Source organism: Strongylocentrotus purpuratus, unplaced genomic scaffold (assembly GCF_000002235.5).
Source record: "Strongylocentrotus purpuratus isolate Spur 01 unplaced genomic scaffold, Spur_5.0 spur5_scaffold_20, whole genome shotgun sequence".
NCBI lineage: Eukaryota > Metazoa > Echinodermata > Echinoidea > Camarodonta > Strongylocentrotidae > Strongylocentrotus > Strongylocentrotus purpuratus.
In genome coordinates, this window is record NW_022145606.1 from 48,155,630 (window position 1) to 48,160,328 (window position 4,699).

Consider the following 4,699-nt stretch of genomic DNA (forward strand, 5'->3'; position numbering starts at 1 on the left):
TAGTTTTTAGATTTAGAATCATGTTGATTATATGGCGCAATGATCGACGATCATTTCATATACCTGCATAAACAATAAGAATGCCACGGTATATATCTTGAGCCTTCAATAGCCAAAGCACTGAATCCATAAAAACAGTCTGCTGCTTTTACAAAGTTGTCAACTTTGAATAGTGGTGTATGTGTGAAGTGTTTTCTTTGTAATCCGCACTCGCCATTCAGAGGTACTTCAGAAACCCAAGATATACGACCGTAGTTTCTTTATTGACAGACATAAGCGCGATATACATGTAGAGCACTTTGGACGGTAGGGGGCAACAATCCCATAAAAGTCACGGTGGCATGAATTACAATGCTGCTTGGGCGAACAAGAACGAGGTCAAACAGATGTTCGATTCGAGTTCAAAATACACTTGTTCTGAATGGTTAAAATCATATGAGAGGGATGTATTATGTTAGTAGTAGGATGGACGTATAAGGTCCATGGTTGTACGATGGGAATTTGATTTGTTAAATATATGAAACCATTATGATGTAGGATTATTGTGAGGTCGGGTTTATGTAAAGTGGGTCGTTACTCAAATAAAATCATGGTGATTTTAATTTTAGCCTACAAACTGCAGACTCAAACTCGGCCTAACGCCTTTTGGTGGGGTGGGGTGAGATTGCTTCTTTAATTGGTTTAAGAGTAAGCCTACATGGGAAGTTTAGGTCGTGTGTGTAATTTGGGGTTTAACAGACGTGTATCAATCAGAAACTACGTGTAAGTCTTGAACCGGACAGAGAGCTGACCGTACCACTGACATAACTACTAGACCTATCTCTTGTCTCATGCAGGCTTATACCCCCTTCACATACACGGATTTTCCTTACGAGTCCTTATACGGATTGCCAACTCGTAGTCAATCGCAATCATCTGTAAATGACTCGCTAGTATCCGTAAATAGCTTGTCACAACTCGCTACAACTCGCAGACACTTGTAAGGATCCGTGAAAGGAGAGGCAAATTTGTTGACATGTCAAAAATCTGCTTACGATTGTCCACGGATTTATTTGTCCGTAAATAACTCGTAAATAGGTCGTAACAATCCGTTAGTAAAGTAAACCGCTCGCATCAACACGTTACCATCCGTAAACTGCTCATAAGAATCCCCAAATGACTCGTAAATATTTCTTTAACGATTTATTTTGGTTGGTTTACAATTTGTTTATGGATTATTTACGGATTACTTACGGATTATTTACGAATTATTACGAGTGCTTACATGTTGTTTACGATTTCATTTGGGTCGTGTTATAATGGCTTTACGGATCGTTGCGAGTTATTGCGAGCACTTTACGTGTAGTTACAAGTACTTTACAAATAGATACGTATACTTTAAGTATTCTTACGTATCGTGTACATTTTTGGGGAAAGGTATAAAAGCTGCTAATTAAACTCGTAATTAAAAATCTTAAGGATTCGTAAATACTCGTAACTATTTGTAACAAAACGTTAACAGGTCGTTATTAACACGTATGGTGCTCGTAGTTATCCTAATAACGTGTTACAAACCGTGGAATTCTGCCGTAAGTATATCGTAATAACTCGTAATAATCCGTAAGAAAAAATAAATAGCTCGGAACAACTCTTAAACCGGTCGTAAAAGTTGCCAAATCGTAAGGATCCGTGAATTTGTGTGATCTGTAAGGACTCGTAAGAAAAATCTGTGTATGTGAAGGGGGTATTAAGGGGATTTATTGTGATTGGGTCGTTACCTGTATTAAGACTGATAAAAGCATGGGTTTCGATACTAGGTTGAACCAGTGCTCCTGAATAGTTGATTAGTTATGAACCTACTTATGATATCGATTTCGATTTGTTATATTATATAATATGGATAACATAATAATCTCTAGTTTATAAGTAGGACGCCTTCAATGTTCCAGTGTGGCAGATTCTATTTAAAATTTGCAGCAATATCAGTCAAATCTTTGCACCTTTTTATTATCTCACCATGCATTTGATTATTATCCCAGATGGTCTTATAACAGCATACTTTGTTTTGATCTTCTATCTTGTGGACGGGTTATTACCATTGCATTCCCTCCTCCTGTTCATAGTCTTGCAGATGCCAAAAGTAATTTTCATTTAGTTGAGCCCCCCTGTTAGTATGTCCTGTTCCCAGAATTCACTTCACTCTACCGTATATGAATGTATCGAACGTGTAGGTTGATCCAAAGTTGTATATTGGAGGAAAGATAATCATATCTCTCTCTCTATATATATATATATATATACATATCTCTCTCTAGTCTCTATATATACACATATCACTCTACGTATCCCTCTCTCTATATATTATATATATATGTGCGTGTGTGTGTATTTGGTTTTTACAGACGTGTATCAATCAGATATGATTATTTACGTATGCTTGTATAAGTAGATAGTCTTGTAACAAAGGTGTTGTATGTTTTGTTTGTTTGCCAAGACCAGATCGCCACCCTGTTACATGTGTCTTTGAGTGACTCTATATTTTACAACATATTTAATTTAAGACTGCATATTATTGGGACTCTGTTCTTAATATGTTGTGAAAGATATACGTATGTGTGTGTATATGTATTTATACATCTGTATGAAAATTATAACATACTTTCATGAATAGTCTTGTAACCAATGTGTTGTACGTCTTGTTTGTTTTTGCAGGCCAGGACCAGAGAGAAGGAGATGATGGAATGGTGGCTGACCTGTTACAGATGTATGTCAGTATGATGTCTGGAACACACTGCACAGCCACGTGTTACTTTGCTGACTCAACTATGCAGTCAACTAGATGTTCCAGTGCGCCACGGACGTAGTATTTTATATAGTCTCGTGAATGCCACAGATCTCTATGGCGAGTTGATAGCTTCCTTTGCACTTTGAACACTACACACTTTGTGAGCATCTGTGTGCGTCGTTGCCGCGTGTGTATCTCACACACATAGAGGGTTGTGAGTGTCTCGCACACACAGAGGGTTGTGTGTGCCGTCGCTAGTTGTTATTCAAATTTGCTGGTCAATAGCACCATCGATTTCTTCGGGGGAAACAGCTACGTACGTGCAACGGGTGCTTAAACGCAACAACTGCTCGGAATTTGGAGTTTATGGCTTGGTAGTTCTTAAAGGGGAATGTTCTCAGTTACTTTCGTGTTCGCTTCGGCAACACATCTATTAAAATTGGAACGATACAGAGAAGATTAGCATGGCCCCTGCGCAAGGATGACACGCAAAATCGTGAAGCGTTCCATATTTTTGCGTTTTAGAATCATTTAATTTCCATAATTTCTCGAAATCCCTACTTAAAACGGCCCAAAACTGACGTTTTAGGCCCCAAAACGTCTTTAAATGAGTTTTTGCAAAATGAGGGTCTGAAGCAAAGGCTAATCTATCCTTTAATTACATATACAGATGATGGTTAAGAGGAGGGGTCCTTTAAGGGAAACCATGGTCACACCACAAACCTGTAACGTACCCTTCAAATGGCCGAAAATCTGTGTTTTTAGCATTACAAAACAGATCAAAAGGTATTTTCAGAATACTTTCCGGGCAAAAGACTAGTTTCATACCTTTGATATAAAGAATCATGTCTTGCATGGGAACCTTTAAGAATTGAAAAGATGATACCAAACCCAAGAGACCTACTTGAAAGACCTAAATCGGCCTAACTGCTAAAGTAGGACCAACGGTAGAAACGTAACAATGTTCAGATAAAATTTGCTAATTTACCTTACCTCTGTGCATTAGGTCTGGGTGTCTTGTGACTTCTATTTAGACTAGGACTGTCATGTCTTCGTCACGTGATACCAGGCCGACCCTTATGTCTCCATCAAGGTCAGGCTCAAGATCAAGATCAAGGGATGACATCTTCCTAATGTGATGTCACTGAAGCACCGAGCCATGGATCTGCCGCTGTACCCAACAACTTTCAGTTTGTTAAAACGTACCTGTACCATGGAAAGGTCAATGACCGATCGAGCTAAGGTATTTCACGACAGAGACTGAAACTGGAAAACGTTGATAAAGGATAGGTCTGATGCCGTTTAATAAGACCCAGCTAGAGCCCTGCTTCATGAAACTTGTTATCAATAACAAGATGTAATAAGTGTTGTAATCTACTGAAAGCATGGCTTTTGATTGGCTTTGAGCAAATTTTGTTGTGATATAAATTTATTATTTGTAAGTGATGACATGTTTTTATGAAACAGGGCCATGATGTGAAGAAATGCCGATGATATACATGTATACAATTGTGCAGGTAGTGATTAGAAACAGAGACTGGGAACAGGCCTGAAACAATTATGAATGTACTCACTCTGTGTTATACCTCAATAAAAGTTCAACGAACTGGAGTAGAAACATATGCCTGCCTCACAACAACAACAAATACCAAGCTGAATTGTGACGGTCAAATGCGTATTCAGATACTGAGACTTGGGGAAGATTTTTATTTTTTACACGTTTTACAAGTTTCTTAATTACTCTCTGGTTCTGAAGATAGGAGGTCAGACTAGACTAGACTATAGAAAGGAAACTGTCTTTTGTTTAAGAGACCTTATATACAATTACCGAGTTGAATGTAGACCGTCAAATAAGTTAACAGTCACATGGAAATAAGAGAAGAGTCTTTTGCCAGCTAGGAAGAGGACTGGAATATCCCTTTTACATGAACATGT

At 38.2% G+C, this 4,699-nt stretch overlaps 1 non-coding gene across 1 annotated transcript; it reads left to right on the plus strand.

Annotated features, from left to right (window-relative positions):
- Nucleotides 1-3,173: 3,173 nt before the first annotated feature.
- On the plus strand, nt 3,174-3,280 carry LOC115927793. Its single transcript, XR_004065755.1, has one exon. It is a non-coding gene; the product is annotated as a U6 spliceosomal RNA (small nuclear RNA).
- The last annotated feature ends 1,419 nt before the right edge of the window (nt 3,281-4,699 follow it).